This window comes from Scyliorhinus torazame, chromosome 6 (genome assembly GCF_047496885.1).
Source record: "Scyliorhinus torazame isolate Kashiwa2021f chromosome 6, sScyTor2.1, whole genome shotgun sequence".
NCBI classification, from domain to species: domain Eukaryota; kingdom Metazoa; phylum Chordata; class Chondrichthyes; order Carcharhiniformes; family Scyliorhinidae; genus Scyliorhinus; species Scyliorhinus torazame.
Window position 1 is genome coordinate 96,284,291 of NC_092712.1, and position 22,456 is coordinate 96,306,746.

The 22,456-nt window shown below is 45.6% G+C and overlaps 1 protein-coding gene across 1 annotated transcript in view; it reads left to right on the top strand.

Annotated features, from left to right (window-relative positions):
- dnajc1 (DnaJ (Hsp40) homolog, subfamily C, member 1) overlaps positions 1-22,456 on the top strand; it is a 328,861-nt gene that overhangs the window by 111,270 nt on the left and 195,135 nt on the right. The window lies entirely within an intron of this gene.

The following is a 22,456-nucleotide window of genomic DNA, read 5'->3' on the forward strand; positions in this document are numbered from 1 at the left end:
GGGATGAAGAACTTAAGTTATGAAGATAGATTGGAGAAGTTGGGGCTGTTCTTGAAGAGGAGAAGACAGAGGAGATTTCATAGAGGTGTTCAAAATCATGAGGGGGCTGGACAGAGTAGCTAAGTAGAAACTGGTCACGCTCATACAAGGATCGAGAACGAGAAGACACTGAGGCCTTTCATGGGCATGGCCCCCCCACTCCTGCCCTGACCCTTGGTAGTACCAACCTGGCATCTGGGCAGTGCCCCTGACACCCTGGCAGTGCCAGGTTGGCACTGCCAGAGTGCCCGGTGCCAGAGGAAGTGCCAGAACTCTGCCCTGTACCCGACCTCCCGGGTTGGGGGGGAGACATGAGCTACAGTGACCTCCAAGGCCCCCTGAGTGGCCATCGTGCTTGGTCTTCATTTGTGGTAAACAATACTAATTGGCCCCTGGGTGAGGCTTCACCAGTCCAACCGATGACTGGGTGTGTGCAGCCTCAACAGGTCTTGCCTAATTAAATGAACCTAATGGCTCATTTACACATAATTATATGGATCACGCCCTGTGAGGTGATCACTGCAGATGTTTTTTTGCGCCTGGCGCGAAGCCTGAATTGGACCTCTCCCGCGATGTTCCCGGCACAATGAGATCAGCGCCGGGTGCGAAGCGGTGGGAAAATTGCGCCCGGTGATTGGTTTCGGTATGGAATGCCTTGCCTTTGACAGGTTCTATTGAGTCATTCAAGAGGGCAATAGATAGTTATCTGATGGGGCTACGGGGAAAAGGAAGGGGAATTGTACTGCCCTAATTCTCATTTGGAGAGCAGGTGTAGGCACAGTGGGCCGAATGGCCGCCTCTGCACGGTAAGAATTCTGATTCTGTAAATGGCTTTAAATTTTCCACTACCCTACCATGAATCCTTGTTGGGTACAATTGCACAAAGTCAATTGCCTTCTTGATATTCAACCCACTTGATTGAGGTGCACGGATATGGGGAAAAGTGCAGGGAAGTGGGACTAACTGGATTGTTCTCAAAAAAAGCTGGAGCAGGCTGGGTGGGCTAATGCCCTCCTCCTATGCTGCACAATTCTCAGTTTTACTCTTTGATCCTATTCTAGTTTAGTCTTGTCAGCTAGTGTTGACAGACATTGGGCCGTACTTCATTTGATGCGCACATGCAATCCCTGTTGAAAGTGCATGTTCGATAATGATCAGCAGTGGGTGCCCTGACTAACTTTCCATCCCTAACACTATGGTACTGCAGGCAACTTTTTCTGCCATTTTGTCAAGATCAGGTGATTAAATATAGACTGTGATTGAGTAGGACACACATAGAAAATAGAAGCAGGGGAAAGAGGCCATTAGGTCCTTCGATCCTATTGCACCATTCATTATGATCGTGGCTGATCATCAAGTTCAATACCCTGATCCCCCCCCCCCCCCCCCCAATATCCCTAGATCCCTCTATTTAATTTCTTCTTGAAATTACAGAATTACATCCTCCAAAGGAAGAAATAACATTTTCTTTTACACAACATCAGAATGTCCTAAAGTGGTTTCATAGCCAAATGATTGCTTTGGAAGCAGCATCACTGTAGGTACATGAGAAACCGACTGTTAATTTGTACACACCCGAGGTCCCAAAAATGTTAATGAGACAATAATTAGATTTTTAAAAAATGATGTTGGTTAAGAGATAAATATTGGCCTGTGCACTGCCTGCCCTGTTTTTTTTTTTACAGTGTCATGGTACCTTTCAATGTGCCGCTGAGAGGATAGACTGGGCCTCGTTTTTAACTTCTCATTCAAAATACTTCTTTAGTCACAATGGCTCAGATACTTCCTGAATAACATTGCTGAGCTATTGGGGAGCCTTGTTTTTATTATTTTAAAGTAGTAGTAAAAGTTCTATTAAAAATGAACGTGTTAACTGAATACAGATGGCAATGCTTATAAAAAAATATTCTGGGAAACCTTTAGGTTACTTAATGATGTGAAGCTAAAATGCATTTTAAATATGGACTGCAAATCTATCAATCGACAGCATTTTGGGCACACTCCAGCATGGGTAAAACCTTATCTTGTGTTTTCATTTTTAAAATGTTGTCAACACCTTTAGAACTGCTTTTGGATTATGTAATTGATTTCTGCTGCAGCTTGTTCTGCTTACCAATGGTGACTACATTGATTGCTGTCAATTATTTCTTGACTGTGTGCCTGGCTGGAATCGCCTCCCAGATTCTACTTGAACAGCTAATTTTACAGTAATTATACTTGAACATTTTGTAGTAGTGCACAGCATAGCTAATTTAATACTAATTCTACACATCCTACCAAATACCCAAGGATAATCATAAACTGCTGTAAATGTTGGAAGCGGAAAGATGATTTTAGCGTACATATTGATCGCTGTGGGTTACAATTTTTCTTGGGAGTGGGCAGTCTTCTAATATGTTAAAGGGACTAAAAACTTCAGCAGTTGTTTACTTTGGATTTGGCGGGGAGGGGGTTGTGGGGGTGATTCAAATTAAGTTTTGGCATGCAAACTGTTTTTGTTGGCACATATTCACATATTTTTGCAGAAGCCTCAGGCAAGAGACGAGGAAATTTTCTATATGCTGTGATTCTATATACTTGCGTTCCATTATAAGTACAGCTTTTCTGTCATTTGTTTTGAACAGGACATTTTTCTTTGCATAATTTGGTTGCTTTTTTCACTATTTTGCAAATGTGCTGTGCTGAAAGGCTGCATGAACCCACTTCTGTTTTATATATTATTTGCTCCCCATATTATTTAAACTGCCCAGTTTAGTTTTACAAGTATTACTTGATAAAGTTGCTCAGGCTGTCTGTAATGTTTCAATTTCACAGAAATATCACGAAGTATGATCAGAACAGGATCTTTTGTTTGGATGCCATTTTTTATTTCACTCCCTCTTCCCGCACCCTCAAAAAATCAAAGGAACCAATTGTCATAATATCCACTCATGTATATAATGAGATGCAGACAGGCAGTGATTGACACAAGATAACCAATGAACACACACAACACAGAACAACCAATCACCAGACAGGACACTACCACTATAAAACACACAAGGCATTAAGACTCTCCCTCTTCTCACAGGATACAGCTACAGAGATAGTTAGAGTGCACAAGGCCGTGAGCACCGTCTCCATGTGACAGAGAGCTAGTCCGGTCAAGCCAGTCAGAGGTTATCAGTTTAGATTAGTAGAGTGTCAACCCACAGCAGATTATGTACAGCAACCAGCAGGTTCAATGAAACAGTGTTGGACCATCTCCTGTGTCGGAAGCCTGTTTCTAGTCTCACTGCATCCAGTTGCAGTCAATGTTAAACCAACTCAGATACCACATCATGGTACCAGGGAACTATTAATTCTAACGAACCTACCTCGAGTGAATCTGCAACGACCAGCAAGCAACCATCCAGCGGCATGGAAAAGATCCAGCCCCTTCCGCATCTCCGGCAACCTCGGCGCCAACTGGAAGGTTTTCAAACAGAAGTTCCTCCTGTATATCGAGGCCTCCGACCTTGAGGCAGCATCGGATGTCAGGGAGAACGCGCTGTTCCTGTCGACTGCGGGGGATCACGCCATCCACATCTTTAACTCGCTCACGTTTGCCGATGGCAAAGTCAAGACGAAGTTCAAGACCGTTCTGCTGAAATTCGACAGCCACTGCGAAGTCGAGGTGAATGAGAGCTTTGAATGGTACATCGTCCAACAGAGGCTTCAGGGTAAGGATGAACCTTTTCAGTCCTTCTTGATCCATCTCCGCATCCTAACGCAGTAATGTAATTATGACTCGACGGCTGATTCCATGCTCCGGGATCAGATCATTTGCGGGATCCAGTCCGACTCCCTGCGGGAGCAGCTCCTCAAAATCAAATAGTTGACCCTCTCCATCGCCATCGAAACGTGCGTTGTCTATGAGCATGCCATAAATCGTTACTCCCGCATCAGGGCGGCAGACACTGCAAAACTGGCCTCACACGAGGCAGAAAGGGTGCAGGCCATCGCAAAAATGCAAGGCCTGAGCATCGAGGAGAGTGGCTGTTTCGCACGCTTTTCCCGGGTCCCTACGCATGCACACCATGACCGGGAGGACGATGAGGCTGAAGACCCTACTGCGCATGTGCAAACGTTGGCCGACCACACTGCGCATGCGCGACGGCGCACAGAATGCGCTGACGTCAGCGTCATGACGTGTCCAAATTGTGGCTCCGCCCATTTAAAGCGACAATGTCCAGCCAAAGGCAGGCTATGTCTACAGTGTGGAAAGCCTGGGCATTATGCCTTCCCTCTGCAGGTCCGCTCCACTGAGCAACAGCCAGCGATCCCAGCTGCAGCGCAGACGTGTCCGCTGCGTACAACAAGGCATGCAGAATTCTGATCCCGAAAGCCCGACGGACCCAGGAAGTGTAGAAGATTGTAGTTTAGTTGGGCAGCATGGTCGGCACGGCTTGGAGGGCCGAAGGGCCTGTTCCTGTGCTGTACATTTCTTTGTTCTTTGTTTGTTCTTTGGACCCCGATGCTGACTGCCTCGAGTCTCCATATCAGGTTGGCATCAGCACCACACGCGAGCTGGTCTCCACCGTGCCTGCAAACCGCCTTTCAATCCTGAGTGTGGATCCTAACGACGAGGGGTGTGCTGTCATCACGGTCAACCAGTGTCGCATCCGATTCAAATTGGACACTGGCGCGTCTGAGAATCTCATATCACAGCTAGACCTCGACAGCAGCCGAAACCAACCTAGCATATTTCCACCAGCCTGCCAGCTCATTGACTACAATGGCAGTGCCATAGATGCCAGTGGATCGTGTCAGTTAGGTGTATCTCACAAGGTAATCAAGGCGACGTTAAGATTCGAGATTGTCTGGCCTGACAAAGTATCCCTGCTCGGTGCTCGCGCATGCAAACTCCTAAATCTGGTCCAGTGACTGCCTTGCCCAATGTGAACTTACAGGCTGAGATAGATGACATTCTCACGCAATACTACAATGTGTTTGATGGGATGGGTATGCTCCCATATCGCTACAAGATACTACTCCAGCCGAATGCCATCCCAGTCATCCATGAACCACGCTGGGTGCTGGCTCCTGTCAAGGATCGTCTGAAAATGCAGCTACGAGAGCTTCAAGACCAGGGCATCATTTCAAAGGTCACGGAACCAACAGACTTGGTCAGCTCCGTGGTTTGCGTCAAGAAACCCTCTGGTGAACTCCGCATTTGCATCGATCCCAAAGACCTGAATCGCAACATCATGCGAGAGCACTACCCGATCCCGAAGCGAGAAGAATTAACCTGTGAGATGGCTCATGCCAAATTCTTCACCAAGCTGGACGCCTCACGTGGTTTCTGGCAGATACAGCTGGACGGGTCCAGTAGGAAGCTGTGCATGTTTAACACTCCGTTCGGCAGGTATTGCTACAACTGCATGCCTTTCGGTATCATTTCAGCTTCCAAAGTCTTTCATCGAATAATGGAGCAAATGATGGAGGGCATGGAGGGGGTGCGACTCTGGACGACGTGGTCATCTGGTCCACGATGCCCGAGGATCACATCGCTCGCCTCAGACAAGTTTTCCAGAGGATCCACGAAAATGGCTTCCAGTTCAACAGGGCCAAATGCTCATTTGGTCGGTCCGCTATCAAGTTTCTGGGTGACCACATTTCGCAGCAGTGTGTGCAACCTGATGCTGACAAGGTGCTGGCAATCAATGCCATGAAGATCCCAGAGGACAAAAAGGCGGTCCTCCGTTTCCTTGGGATGGTAAATTTTCTCGGAAAATTCATTCCTAACATGGTATCCCACACCACAGCCCTTCGGCATCTCATAAAAAAGTCCACAGTGTTCCAGTGGCTTCCCGCACATCAAGCGGAGTGGCTTGAGCTGAAGGCGAAGCTCACCACAGCCCCAGTACTGGCGTTCTTTGACCCGACCAAGGATACCAAGATATCCACAGACGCAAGCCAGGACGGCATTGGTGGCGATGCTCCTCCAGCGAGACGATTCCTCGTCCTGGGCTCCAGTGGCATATGCATCCAGGGCCATGACTCCGACTGAACAACGGTATGCCCAGATCGAAAAGGAGTGCTTGGGTCTCCTGACAGGAATAGTCAAGTTTCATGACTACGTATACAGTCTCAAGTTCACGGTGGAAACAGACCACAGGACTTTAGTCCACATAATCCAGAAGGATTTAAATGATGTGACACCTCAGCTGCAGCGAATTCGTCTTCGTCTCCGCCGATATGACTTTGAACTCGTCAACACACCGGGTAAGGAGCTGATCATCGCGGATGCCCTATCCCGATCCATCACCACGCCGTGTGAACAGGGCGACTTCATTCACCACATTGAGGCACAAGTACAGTTGTGTGCCAGCAACCTCCCAGCCACTGATGAACAAGTTGTCCAAATATGCAAAGAAACTGCCAAAGATCCTCTACTGCAGCGTGTGATGCAACACCTCGCCCATGGCTGGCAAAAGGGGCAGTGCCCCCAGTTCTTCAACGTTAAGGACGAGTTAACTGTTGTTGAGGGGATCCTTCTTAAACTGGATAGAATCGTCATTCCCGAAAGCATGCAAACCATGGTGTCCAGACAGATCCGTGAGGGTCACCTTGGGGTCGAGAAATGTCGACGCAGAGCTCGGCAGGCAGTTTACTGTCCTGGCATCAGCCAGGACATTGTCAACACGGTCCTCAACTGCACAACATGCCAGAAGTTCCAACCATCCCAGCCCAAGGAAACACTGCAACAGCACAAGATCGTGACCTCTCCGTGGTCCAAGGTGGGGATAGACCTCTTTCATGCAAAAGGACGTGATTACGTGCTTTTAGTCGACTACTTCTCCAGCTACCCGGAAGTGGTGAAACCTCATGTCCAAGTCAGTCATCGAAGCCTGCAAAGAGACGTTAGCCAGGTACGGGATACCACTCACATGAGGGTCAACGGTCCATGTTTCTACAGCCAAGAGTGGTCCGAATTTGCACGACCCTACCACTTCAAGCATATCACATCCAGTCCCCATTACCCGCAATCAAACGGAAAGGCCGCGAAGGGGGTCCATATTGTCAAGCGGTTGCTTTTCAAGGCTGCAGACTCAGCCTCTGATTTTAACCTGGCGCTGTTGGCATACAGGGCAACCCCTTTGTCGACTGGTTTTTCTCCGCCGCAGCTGCTCCTGAATAGCAACCTGCAGTCAATTTTAAACCAACTCAGATCACACCCCCATGAGCGACAGTACCCTCTCCAACAATGAGACTGGCGGCACTACTGAAAATGACGGGAAGACCTTCCTCGCAAAGTCCCTCACCTGTCTGAAGTTCTCTGACTGTGAAAGCCCAAATGTCTCTGACAACTCATCTGGACACGCTAACCGCCCCTCTAGAAACCACTCCCCCAACCCTTCCACCCCCTTGTCCACCCAGCCTTGAAACCTGGCATCTAATCTTGCTGGCTCAAACATGTGGTTATCACAGATTGGCACTAGCTTTGACATCCTACCTAATTTATAATGCTGTCGGAATTGCCACCATTTTTTTTTAAACGTCGTGACTGTTATGACATGCAGACATGCAGATAATGGTGTACAGACAGGCAGTTAATGAACACAGAGAACCGGACATGACCAATGAGCAGCCAGGACACTCGGGGGTGGTATCTCACTATAAAAGGCACGAGGCACACTCACTACACCTCTTTCCACTGATGAACATCTGCAGAGTGAATCCGGGTGTATTTACAGTATCACACCTCCAGCACGTGGCTAAGAGCTAGTCTGGTTCAGTCAGACAGAGTAACCACACTTGGGTTAGCAGAGAGTTGAACCCATAGAGAACTGTGCTACTGGTTCAATAAATCAGATTGAACTAACTTCAAGGTCTGGAGTATGTTTTGGTTAAAGCTGCATCCAGTTGCAGCCTGTGTTATCGCAGAGTACATAACACAACATGGTACCAGGTGACTGCTTAATCTAGGTGGTTTACCTCCGTCCGTTCCGTTACGACGAGCAAATGTATCCCGGCACCATGGAGAAGATTCAGACTCCTCCCCCGCTCAGGACCTCCGGCAATCTCAGTGCCAACTGGCGGACATTCAAGCAAACGTTTCTGCTGTACATCGAAGCTTCAGACCTCGTGGGTGCATCTGATGCAAGGAAGATCATGCTTCTCCTCTCAACAGCGGGTGATCAAGCCATCAAACTCTTCAACTCTTTTCACTTCACCGAAGACCAGGACAAGACACAGTTTCAGACCATCCTGTACAAGTTTGACAGTCACTGTGAAGTAGACACCAATGAAATCTTCGAGTACTACATATTCAAACAGCGTCTACAAGGTAAAGATGAATCTTTCAACTCCTTCTTAATTAACCTCCGCCTGCTAGCGCTGTCCTGCAACTTTGGTGATATTGCTGACTCCATGATCCGGGATGAACCTTGAGCCATTGAGTCCTCGAATGTTTCCACTAGCAGCGGTATCAACTCATCTCACCTTTTATTTATTTATTTAAAAAATAAATTTAGAGTACCCAATTCATTTTTTCCAATTAAGGGGCAATTTAGCGTGTCTAATCCACCTACCCTGCACATCTTTGGGTTGTGGGGGCGAAACCCACGCAAACACTGGGAGAATGTGCAATCTCCACACGGACAGTGACCCAGAGCCGGGATTGAACCTGGGACCTCGGCGCTGTGAGGCAGCAATGCTAACCACTGCGCCACCATGCTGCCCTAGCACACCTTTTATAAAATTACACCGGGAACCCGTCATGCCCTGGTGCCTTGCCCGTCTACATGTCTCCAATTGCATTCCAAACCTCTTCTGCTCCCGTAGCTCTTCTAACCCTTCCCGATCTTCTTCGTCCAATGTGGAACACTCTAGCCCTTCCAAAAACTCACCCATGTCTGACTCGTCCTCTGGCGGTTCCAACCTATACAACCTCTCATAGAACGCCTCAAACATTGCATTCAACTTCACAGACGCAGCCACCAGCCCACCTCCAATCTCTCTCACGTGAACGATCTCTCGGGAAGCCACCTGCCGCCTCAACCGGCCAGCCAATAAATGGCTAGCCTTCGCCCCATACTTGTACATTGCCCCCCCCTAGCCCTCCACAGCTGATGTACCGTCATATCCATAGTCACAGATTAAACTGTGTCTGCAGTTTTTTCCTACTAGCCAATAGTTCCGGGGTGGTCCTCCGCATATATAATATCCTCCTCCAAAATTTCATCGAGCAGCCATTGCCGCTCCTCCCTAGCCTTCCTATCAGACTGCACCTTGTATGCACCACCGCCTTCAAGCCTCCCATAGCACCAAGGGCGAGACGTCCCCATTTTTGTTAAACCCTACATGCTCATCAATTGCCCACGCTACCCTCACACAAAGCCCAAGATCTGCTAACAGATCTACATCTAAACTCCCAGGCCGGCAGTCAGGCCTGCCCCTTTCCAGCACCACAGCTACTACAGACTGGGCATGATCTGAAATAGCAGTAGCAGAATACTCTGCTCCCCGAACCCCTGGTAACAGAGACCTCCCCATAATAAAGAAATCAATGTGCGAATATATCTTATGCACCGGTGAGAGAAAGGAGAACTCATTGCCCCCCGGGTGTAGAAACTGCCTTGGATCTGCTCCCCCCCCCCCCCCCCCCCCCCCCTCCCTGGAAAAAAAAAAAAATCTCTCTCTAAAATGCCGCCAATGCCTTTGTCCCCCCCCAATGGGGCCAAAGACTTTGGCTTGGAGCGGTCCACCTTCGGATCCAAAACAATATTACAACCACCCTCCCATAAAACAATTGATGCATACCCATATCCAGGATAATAGCCACTACCCTCTTCATAAACTCTACATCATCCCAATTTGAAGCCTATGACAAATGTTGAATTCTTTACCCGTCAGTCTGGCCTCAATAAAACTCGAGATGAATTTGTAGGCATAGTATTATTTATTCTTAACCAACTTGCAAGTCTGACTCCCTTCTCAGGGACACAGAACACAGAACCAGTCTCCTGGACCCCTTGGAAACGAATGAGGAAGGAGACAAAGGGATCTTTGCAAATACATTCAAATGGAAAATACATTCAAATGGCATCAAGTTTCACATACACGATTCCCATAGGTCATCCTATCCCCCTCCTGACCTGGCCATACATCCTGATTGGCTCACTTCCCATTCCTTAACCCTGGCTTCTTGTTACCCAGCATCCTTTTCTCCTCCTCTACCAGAAACTCTCCCCCCTTCCTTGCCATGCTTTCTGAAATCCTTTGTCTGTGAACTCACTAGAATTAGACCGGCCTACATCTACATTAATGTAACTAATATATTTAAACTAACTATTTTATATCACATTCGTCACCTATTCATAAACCAAAACGGATCTGCCCTCCAACATCCCGAGACCATCACATATCTGCCTCCCTAATCCGCCATCACTGTCTACATCTGAAATCCGACTCTTTAATTGACCAGGATTGCCACTCCTGGGCCCTACTGTCAAGCCCAAGTGAAATACCTGATTTACCCAACCCTTATGGAGTCTTACCTGGTCCCATTATTCGCAAGTGAGTCTCCTGTAACAGCACCACCTCGAGCTCTTCAAATGAGCAATAACTGTCGTTCATTTTACCGGGCCACCCCAGTCTCTGCACATTCCACGTCACCATCCGAATCTGGGGTCTCTCAGCCCCCCCCCATCAACTATCACCAGTACGGGGGATGCTCCCATCACCCCACCACACACCAACCAGAAACGCCTACCCAACCTAGACCCACCCATCAGATGGGACAACGAACACACCTTAGTCATCGTCTGCAACCCCATCCCCATCCCCCAAAAGCCCCAACTACTTCCTCTTTTTAAAAAAAACTGCTCCTATCTCCACCATCCCCATTTCCCCACCATTCACACCTCCTAGGCACACCAAAACCTGCACAAACAGGATCAACAGGCCGCAGCCTCTCCCGCCACATCACTGTTGTTTACTAGCGAACTGCAATTTGCTAGAGGGTAACATCCCCGCCAGAGTGCCCCTCACCTAATAACCAACAAAAATAACCCCAAGGAGCCCTCCATGCCCACCGTAATATCTTGAAAGCCCCTTCCCCCATTTCCAGCCACCCTTACCCCACCTCTCCATTCCCATACACCAGTACCAATCCCTAAAACAACAAAAGACAAAGGAGAGAAGCAACCTCATTCGAAGAACACTCCCAAAACATTAAAATTCACAATGCCTTAATACCAAAAGAAATAACAACACCCCAATAAATGTAGAGTAAGGAATATGCCTGGCATGAAGTTATAGGTTGGACTGGAATACAATTCTGCTGTTTCTGATAGTCCACTGAGCCTCAAAAATATCGACATCCATGCAACCACTTCCTTTATCGGGGGTAATGAGTCCTCCACAGACTGCTTAAAACTCTCCAGCATTCCCCTCCCATGTAGCTTGAAATATTTACTGAACTGCTTCTAAAATTCAGCCGGCATCACCTCTGGCAGCATTTCCATCGTTACTGAAGCAGCCCCACCCGGAGAGCCCGCCTCCACCATCTTTCCTCACACCGCACTCTTCACTGAATCCGACCCTGATGGCAGACTAACGTTCGCATCTTTCTTCAAAGTATTCCTCCTTTTGCAGTTAGACATCCTCTTGTAACCAGCTTTCATTTGGGACAGGTTTCCCTGCGGATTCTCCCCAATAATGGGCCTTTAAAAAAGGCCAAAACCATGGACTCTGGCAGGAGCTGCCCAACATGCCCTCCTACAGGTGGCCACCGGAAACCACCTCAACCATGTATCTACCTGCCACAGATGGATCTGTCCATGACGGCATTGGCAGGAGAGACCACGGCGCTGTCATTGTGGAGACAAATTCCCATCTTCATACTGAGGACGTTTTCCATTATGTTTGTTGCATTGCCCTGTTCCATATAGGATCAATTCAGAAGAAATACAGCAGTTTTAAACTGGGTATTTTTGAGGCTCAGTGGACTAACAGAAACAGGAGAATTGTATTCCAGTGCACCCTATAACTTCAGGCCTGGCATATTCCTTGCTCTACATTTATTGTCACGCCAAGGGACCAATGCTGGTTTCAATGAGGAATGTAGCAGAGCATGCCGGGAGGAAGCACCAGGTGTATTCGAAAATGAGATGTCCAATATGGTGAAGTTACAACACAGAACATGCATTCTAAACAATGGAAGCAGAATGCTACTGACAGAGCACGGCATTTCCCAAAGCCAACGGACTTGATTAGAGCTTGGTATTTCTGCCATATCCAATCATGAATGGTAATAGGTAATTAAACAACTAATGGGAGGAGGTGGCTCAATGATCATCCCATCCTCTGATGGCAGAGCCCAGCACGTGGGTGCAAAAGACCTGGAGTTTGCAGCCATTTCCGACCAGAAGTGCTGAGTGAATGAACCATACTTGCCTTTTCCTAAAACCCCATTAGTAAAGATGCCGATAATGACCAATTCTATTCCCTCCACATGATATGAGCTAATTGGGTGTAGCTATCGTTATGAGGTCTGACAAAATACTGCAAGATGTTCCAGTAAGTTGTAACATTGGCATCTACAAGACAATATGGAAATTGCCCAATTGCAGGTGGATTTCCACTGGCTATAGCATGAATAGCACAAATCAGTGGCTCTCCCTCTAAGAGAATATCAGAAGTGGGGATGATTGTGAGACAATATCATTCTGGACAACATCCAGTCTTAGTTTGATAAGTTGTGAGTACCATTTATGCCATATGTGCCTGGTAATGACCACCTCGAACAAGTGAGAGTCTACACTTCCTCTTGACACGCATGAGAATATAAGAAATAGGAACAGGAATAGGCTTCTGCCTCAAGTCCACCTTCCCAACCTATCCCTATATCCCTTAATACCCTTGGTACCCCAAAATCTATTGATCAATACAACTGAACACCCACAATCCTACCTGCAACCCGTTGAATTTATTCCTCCTCTTGATTCAAAATGTCTGATCCCTTATTTTTTTAAAAATCTGTCCAGGGGATCTGGGCCAGCATTTATTTTCCATCACTAATGGCCCTTGGGGTGAGTGGCTTCCTGGGCCATTTCAGACTGCATTTAAGAGTCAACCAGATTGTGGAGTCACGTGTAGGCCAGACCAAGTAAGGCAAGGACAACAGATTTCCTTCTCTAAAAGACATTAGTGAACCAGATGGGTTTTTGTGACAATCGCCAATGGTTTCATGGTCATCATTAGACTTTTAATTCCAGATTTTTATTGAATTCAAATTTCGCCATCTGCCGTGGTGGGATTTGACCCCGGTTCCCGGAGCATTATCGTGGATTTCTGGATTACTAATCCAGTGACAATATCACTACGCCACCGCCTCCCCAATCTTATTGAGACTGTGATTCCGAGTTCTAAATTTCCATAACAGGCGCAGCGTTCCCCAAGCATCAACCCTGACAAGCCTATTAAGTATTTTATGTGTTTCACTGAGCGCATTCTTCTAAATTATATGAAATTTGGCTTAGTCTGCTCAATTTCTTTCTCATATAATAATCCTCTCACCTCAGTAATGAGTCCAGTGAACATTCTTTGCACAACCTCCAAACATCCTTCCTTGATTAAGAGGCCAAAGACTGAGACTGGGGACTGACTTGGCAGAGTGCAACAAGTCCCAAATCTTGGCTATGCTCCCTGGTGATGTGACATTGTGACCATCTCGAAGGTTTGGTGCCTTGGTGTTTCAATGGCAGAAAATCATCATTGATCAAAAAATCAATCAGAATAGTCACAAACTGTTGCTTCAAGAGCAGGCCAGAGGATTTGTTTTCTGAGGCAAATGACTCATCTCCTGACTCCCCGAAGCCATGTACAAGGCACAAGTCAGGTGTTAATAGAATGCTCTTCACTTGCCTGAAGGAATTCAGTTCTGATAGTAGCTGAAGTTCGACATTGTCCAGGACAAAGCGTTCTGCTTGATTGCACCTGTCACCATCTATATGTTCAAGTATACAATGTAGCCAAAGCATGTGATATCTACAAGATGCACTGCTGAAACTCCCAAACCTGAAACTCCTACTACCTGGAAGAACCAAGGCAGGAGGAACATGAGAAGATGACTGCCTTCCAAGTCATGTACCATCCTGACTTGAAAATATATCAGTCTTCCTTTATCTTTGCCGGATCGAAATTTTGGGATTATTCTACCTGATACCACTGGGGTAATACCGACACCCCGTGTAGTGCAGTGGTTCAAGAAGATGGTTTGCCACCATCTTCTTGAGGACAATTTGGAATAGACAATAAATGCTGGCGTTGCCCATTGATTGAGGGTAATTGTTTCACTCTAATTGGGCAGAGATCAATTTTACCGAAGATCACCCAGAAATGAATCCTGGAATTCTATGGTCCAACATCACTTTGCCATTACTACATCTGCCAAAATCATAGTGGCATTTTCAAAGGGCTAATAATCCAGAGACCCAGGGTAATGCTCTGGGGAATCTGGGTTTGATTCCCACCATGGCAGATGATGAAGTATGAGCTCATAACATTTAAGAAGTATTCAGATGAGCCTTGAAACAAGGCTAGGGACTAAGTGGTGAAAAATGGGATTAGATTAGACAGCTGCTTCATGGTCAGCACAGACATATTGGTCTGAAGGGCCTCATTTTGCGCTGTTAAACTCTATAACTCTTTGCTGAGCTTTTGGCCCAACTTCAATACTCCATTCTTTTCTCATGAGTAAGAGAATGCTTTCAAAGCTCATGGTCTAAGATTGGGACTTTAGCAACTTGCTGAAATACCGTTTTCAAAAGATGGAATTTTTGGCTAGTAAAATTGATTTAAAGAAAGACTTACATTTATATAATGCCCTTCACAGCCACTGAACATCCAATGAAGTGCTTTATTTTGAAGTGTAGTCACTGCTGATGGAAACATAGTGACCGATTTGCTCACAGCATGCTCCCACAAACTGAAATGTGATAATGACCAGGTAATATAGTTTTATTATGTTGGCTGAGGAATAAATATTGGCCAGAACATAGAGCAAAACTCAACTTTCCAGTTCCTCTTTGAAATAGTGCCATGGAACTTTATTGTCCACCTGAGAGAGGGCCTTGGTTTAACATCTGATTTGAAAGATGGTGTCTCCAGCTTTGCAGCATTCCCTTTGTACTGGAGCGTCAACCTTGATTTTTGTGGGCACAGTAAGAAGTATTACAACACCAGGTTAAAGTCCAACAGGTTTATTTGGAATCTCTAGCTCCTTCATCAGGTGAGTCATTTGACTTTAGTGGTCAAGTTCTGGAATGGAACTTGAACACAAAATAGGTAATGGAGAAATGAAGTAACGGCGACGTGAGAAAAACCTTTCGTGCAGGAAGTAGTTAGATTCTGGAATGTAGGGTCAATTGGCATTCAAGAGGGACTTGGATTATTATCTGAAATGGAAAAATGTGCAGGGTTACAGGGCAAAGACAGGAGCCAGCACAGTTATTATGGGCTGAATAGCCTCTTTCTGTTCTGTGACCATTCTGTGATTCTGCTATTGTTGGTCATTCATTCAGCATCTTTATCTTGGAGCCACTTTACCGTGCTACCTTTTTATTCCTTTTTCAGAAACTACCTAACGTCTTTGATTATGTTTTCCTGTCCCTGCATAATGTTTCCTGCTTTCTACTCCACAATTTCAGCTCCCACTTGGAAAACACGCTGGGACATTTCTTTTTAGCTGTGCGGTATTGTAAAAACACTTGCAGAATTCCCAGATAGTGAATGTAATGTGACATTCCATTTTCTCTTTCACATTAAGTAGACAAGAGCAAGCAATGTGGGCAGCACGGTAGCATTGTGGATAGCACAATTGCTTCACAGCTCCAGGGTCCCAGGTTCGATTCCCGTCTTGGGTCACTGTCTGTGCGGAGTCTGCACATTCTCCCCGTGTGTGCGTGGGTTTCCTCCGGGTGCTCCGGTTTCCTCCCACAGTCCAAAGATGTGCGGGTTAGGTGGATTGGCAATGCTAAATTGCCCTTAGTGTCCAAAATTGCCCTTAGTGTTGGGTGGGGTTACTGGGTTATGGGGATAGGGTGGAGGTGTGGACCTTGGGTAGGGTGCTCTTTCTAAGAGCCGGTGCAGACTCGATGGGCCGAATGGCCTCCTTCTGCACTGTAAATTCTATGAAAAAATTCATTCTGAGAAACTGAGCCCACTGTCAAGCTTTTGTATATGCTTATCTGTATTGTAGGTCTCTGCATTTGGACAGTGAGAGATTATTTTCCCAAACGCATCCATACATGATAAACAGAATGGAATTGATATGGTGCTTGTAGAAGTGAACAAGTCAGTCCATCAGGTTTTCTGTTGGCACATTTGCAAACATTATTTCAATATTTTTGATTTAAAAAAAAAAAAAAAAAAGCATTGGTTTATGAACATATGAACCTCTATTTTACAATATATTTTATATTATATTTTCAGGCTTGAAATAACAAGTCACACTTCACATTAGCTTTCTGGATTGCATTGTTATTCTAATGTTATTATTTTAAACTGTGTACGCAAATCAATCCTAAGCTTTCACCATAAGAACTTTTCATCAGAAATTAAGCACTGGTGCATAATGATTCAGGTTGTGTGTCCGTCTAGTTTGGCCAGTCCTTGAAAACCACTGTTTGATTTCTCACTATGTGTGAACTATGATGCCATAATTATTCATGCAAGTAAGAGATACAGCTTCAGATTTCAATTTTATGGCTGGAAAATTTGTAAATAAAATGGTGGGAAATGTCAAGTGTAGTGTTTAACAGAAAATAGGAAAGTTTTTTTTAAAAAACAGAATTGAGGTATTAAAAGCTGCATTAAATGTACTTGAGTTTTAGAATTTTGCTTTCATGGCCAGCAGAAGACATGGTTAAGTCGAAAAATAGGTACACAAATATTTTGAGTACAAATGTGGTTTTGCAGCATAAGCCCACTGTGTAATTTCCTATCATGTTCTTAAATTCCTATCTGTAAAACCCATCAGAGGTAGGTAAATTATTTGCTCCGTACCCCTACCAGTGCACTTTTAAAAACTGTGGTATAACGTTGTGAGTTTCAAATCTGTTAACTCAAAATTTGAAAAATAAAACATTGCAAAATTTCAAAGACTCATTAAAACAATTCCAATGTGACACTAACAATTTTTTGTTAGCCATACCAACCAGTTTGAGTTATTATTGACTACAGATAAGTAGATTTGACTGTTTTGAAGGTTGCAAAGTTACATTTCTGCCATTGTGTTAGAAATTCAGGACTAGTGGTATTGTATTTACTCTGACTCTTTTAGGAAATAAATAGTACATTGTTATGGTACTAAATAAATAGAATCATACAATGGTTACCGCATAGAAGGTGGCCATTTGGCTTGTCATATCTGTGCTGGCCCAGGGACGGCACGGTGATGCAGTGGTTAACACTGCTGTCTCATAGCACCAAGGACCCTGGTTCATTCCCAGCCCCGGGTCACTGTCTGTGTGGAGTTTGCACATTCTCCCGTGTCCAACTGTGTTCCTTTGTGCTTGGAGAGGGCCACAGTGACGGATGTGACGGTTACTTAGCACTAGGGCCTTGTAAGGTAGAGAAGCTTTTAAGTTTTAGTTTAGCTTATTTGATAGTAGTTGGAGATGGGCAGTGAGAGAGAAGGCAGCTCTGCTAGAAACAGCTGGCTTAGATGGTTAGAAATGGAACATCTCTTTCAGATTTGCTAGAAGAAAAGCCAAACCATGGAGTAATGGTTAAATAAACCAGTGCAGAGATCTGAAACGTGGCTAGTTAAGGAAAATAGAGAATTGAAGAGAAGTTCCCAAGAAGTCTGAGGTAAGGGCACTCGAACTGAGAAATGTCCAGTAAAGATAGACTGAGCTGGGAAGAAGGCTGAGATGCCAGGAAGATATCTGAAGTGACTTTCAGGTTTGTTAGATTTTACTACAGCCTGTGGAACATGCGTTGAAATAACAATGGAAATCAGTGATGAATCTTGGAGTTTGTGTAAAAGCAGTTAAGACAAAGGAAACCTAAAAGGGAATGATGTAAAATCCTGGACTGGATTCGCTATTAAAAGTGGAGTGAAAGTGTGGGTTAAAAGAGTAATTTGTAAAACCCGGACTGGATTTTGGAATGCAACCTGCAAAGGGAAAAGTTATGAAAGAAAATTTTGAAACCTGTTTTAGAGAATTAGAAATTCTCATGTGACATGGGAGATATCCACAAACATTCACTTGGGGTTGAGAGGTGAGAGGGGTTGAGAGATGAGAGTGTATTTGCCCACAGTCATCTTGTATGTTTAAAAAGAACTTTCTGTTAATGAGACCATTGTAGATTAAGATGTCATAGAATCATAGAATTTACAGTGCAGGAAGAGGCCATTTGGCCCATCGAGTCTGTACCCGCCCTTGGAAACAGCACCCTACCTAAGCCTACACCTCCACCCTATCCCCATAATTCAGTAACCCCACCTAACCTTTTTGGATACTGAGGGCAATTTAGCATGGCCAGTCCACCTAACCAGCACATCTTTGGATTGTGGGAGGAAACTGGAGCACCCGGTGGAAACCCACGCAGACACTGGGAGAATGTGCAAACTCCACACGGACAGTGACCCAGGGCCAGGGTCGAACCTGGGACTTTCGTACCATGATATAGCAGTGCTAACCACTACTGTACCATGCTGCCCATTTATTAGCTATCCCTAATTGCCTTTGGTCAGAGGGCATTTAAGAGTCAAAACATTGTTGTGGATCTGGAGTCACATGTAGGCCAGACCAGGTAAGGATGGCAGATTTCCTTCCCTAAAGGACATTCGTGAACCAGATGGGTGTTTGCAACAATTAACGATGGTTTCACAGTTAAACATTTAATTTTTACTTAATTGAAATTTCACTACCTGTTCTGATGGGATTCAAACCCAAGTCCACAGAGTACTACCCTAGTACTCTATCATTTCCCCTCAGTATCTTGTATGTTTCAATAAGATCACCTCTCATTCCTCTAAACTTCAAGGGAATAGGCCCAACCTACTCCATATTTGTTTGTTAAATAATCAAGAATGAGTCAAGTGAACATTCTCTGAACTGCTTCTAATGCAGCTATTTCCTTTTTCAAATAAGGGAGACCAAAAATGTACACGGTACTTCTGGTGTGGTCTCACCAAGGCCCTGTCCAGCTGCAGTAAAACTTCCCTACTTTATAATCCATTCCCCTTACAATAAACACCAGCATTCCATTTGCTTTCCTGTTTAAAAAAAAAAAAAAATATTGGAAGGTTTTCATTTATGACAAACAAACAAAAAAATATACAATTGTAACACTTGTAATAAACATAGCAAAAATGTGATTAATCTTTTTAAAAATATATTTAGCGTACCCAATTCTTTTTTTTCCAATTAAGGGGCAATTTAGCATGCTTAGTCTTTGGGTTGTTGGGGTGAGACCCACGCAAACACGAGGAAAATGTGCAAACTCCGCACGGACAATGACCCGGTGCTGGGGTCGAACCCAGATCCTCAGCGCCGTGAGGCAGCAGTGCTAACCACTGCGCCACCATGCCGCCAGAAAATGTGATCAATCTACATAGTTGTAAAAAATGTAGTAAAAATATAGTCCGGAATTACCCCGTTGTAAACTGGAGAGGCAGATGAACACAAAATACAGCACCACAGGAAGAAGCAAAAAATGAAATAAAACTTAGCATGGAGATTTTGCTCTATGTAGGGCCGTGTTGCTGTAGTTTTGCTTGTGAGCACCCGCGCCCCTGGTGTAGTGCAAACATTTAGTTTTCTCTTTGTAGTGATATGGGTGCCTTTTTGGTGAGGATGACTGTGCCCAGCCTCCATGGGGGACGCTGGGCTCGGCCTGGCCATCTCCAACCTCACATCCACGTAGTGTGGTGCGTGGTCTGAGATTACTATTGCGGAGTATTCCACCCCTACTATCCCTGGAAGCACCGACATTCCCACTACGAAGAAGTCTATATGGCAGTAGGAATTTTGGACATGAGAGAAGAAGGAGAACTCCTTCTCCCTTGTATAATTGAACCTCCACAGGTCCACACACCCCTGATTTGCTGCATGAAGGTGGTTAATTACCTCCCCATTCCTGACTTAGTCCCTGGTTTGGGCTGGACCTATCTGCCTTTGGGTCCTGTGCACAGTTGTAGTCTCTCTGTCCACCCCCCTCATGATTGGTTGATGGGAATTGAAGTTGGGGATCTCTGCCATTGTCTTTTTGACAAACTAGTCTGGTTTCAATAGTATGGCTACCCCCTCACCCTCCTGTTGAAGCATGCCTGGTATGCCTGTCAATCCCAGCTTTTCCTTATCCTCAATTCTTCCTTCACTCTTAGATGAGTCTCCTGGAGAAAGACTATGTTGACTCTCTGGCTTTTTAGGTGAGAGAAGACTAGGGATTTTTTTACTGATCCATTGAGTCCTCTCACGTTCCAGGTGACTATCCTGACGGGGGCTTCACTCGCTCACTCGTCACTCGCTCACACTCTAGAGGGAATGGAGGGCACATATCCCCAAATACGGCCTGTCCAACATTCTCCGTATGGGGGCCAGTGCAGTTTCAATTGCCGACTTCATCGCAGACATGAGGTCCTCTTTTACCACCTCCCCATGTTTCTGGAGCTCTGTGGAGATGAACTCCATCAGTTTCTCCATCGACGACCGGCTCAACGTTGGCGACTCTGCTGGGTTGGCCATGTTTAGGTTTGCGTTGCCATGCGAGTCCCTCTGTTCTGGGGCTGGGGTTTTTCTTTCCTTGCTTTTGCTGGCTGTGGTTTGCCGGCATCTTAAATTGGGTGGGTTAGAGATGGGGGTTTGGTTGGTTCAATTTTCTGTATGAATGGTGCCATTTCGGTGAGTTCAAAATGCCCCACGAGAAGTTTCCAGTTGAGCGCCACCTTTTGTGCGACCGCTCAGCTCATCGTCTCCACCGGAAGTCCCTCCATTTGCCGCCTTAATCACTTTTGTACCTGCATTCTAACTTTTTATGATTCATGTACTGGGACACGGGCAGCACGGTAGCATTGTGGATAGCACAATTGCTTCACAGCTTCAGGGTCCCAGGCTCGATTCCGGCTTGGGTCACTGTCTGTGCGGAGTCTGCACGTTCTCCCTGTGTGTGCATGGGTTTCCTCCGGGTGCTCCGGTTTCCTCCCACAGTCCAAAGGTGTGCAGGTTAGGTGGATTGGCCATGCTAAATTGCCCATAGTATCCAAAATTGCCCTTTATGTTGGGTGGGGTTACTGGGTTATGGGGATAGGATGGAGGTGTGGACCTTGGGTTGGGTGCTCTTTCCAAGAGCCGGTGCAGACTCGATGGGCCGAATGGCCTCCTTCTGCACTGTAAATTCTATGAACTCTATGATACCAAGATTCCTCTGCACCATAAGAGTTCTGCAGTTTCTCACCATATAAATGCTTCCTGCCAAAGGGGAAAGGTTACATTTTCTCTCATTGTACACATTCTGCCTAATTTTTTCCCCACCTCACTTAACCTTATTTTTATCCCTTTGTGGACTCTTTTCCTCTTCTTGTCAACTTACTACCCCAGCTATCTTGGTGCATTAGCAAATTTAGTTACCAAAAACTTAGTCCCCTCGTTAAAGTAATTGATATAGATTGTAAATAGTTAGTCCAAAGCTGATCCCTGAGTATTCCATTAGTTAGAGCTTTGCAACCTGTTAATGACCTTTTTAATATTGCAACCCATCCACCTTTCCTTCGTTTCCTACTTTTCCTTCACTTCCTATCTTTCCTAACAACTTTTATCCAGGAATATTTAACACCGAGACCGAACCAGGTCTCTGTTTGCCAAAGCATATTTTCATAGAATCCGTACAGTGCAGAAGGAGGCCATTCGACCCACCAAGTCTACACCAACCCTCTGGAAGAGCACCCTACCTTGGCCCACCCCCCGCCCTATTCCCGTAACTTGCAAGTCTTTGGACTGTGGGAGGAAATCTGAGCACCCAGAGGAAACCCACGCAGACATGGTAAGAAAGTGCAAACTCCACATAGATGGCCCCCAAGGCCAGAATTGAACTTGGGTACAAAGCTGAGTGTAATGAATTATATTGCAATGCATTGTTGCATCTGTGTCACTAATGAAATAGCAGATAATCAAAGACTCCCCTTTAGTGAGTTTTCATGGGAAACCTGGCCAGAATATATCTATCTTGAATATTTGGAATCTGTTTGTTTTAAAAGAACGCACTTTAGGGTGGCCAATCATCCAGGACTAAAAGACGGGCAGATGATTTTCTCCAAGGTAGTATAGGTAGTGCTGCTCTTCGTCTAGCCACTAGGAGGTACCTGGCCATGACTAGGAGTTGCAGACTCATTTTAAGAATAGTTATCCACATGAACCTGGAGCTTAACGTGAAGGGCAAG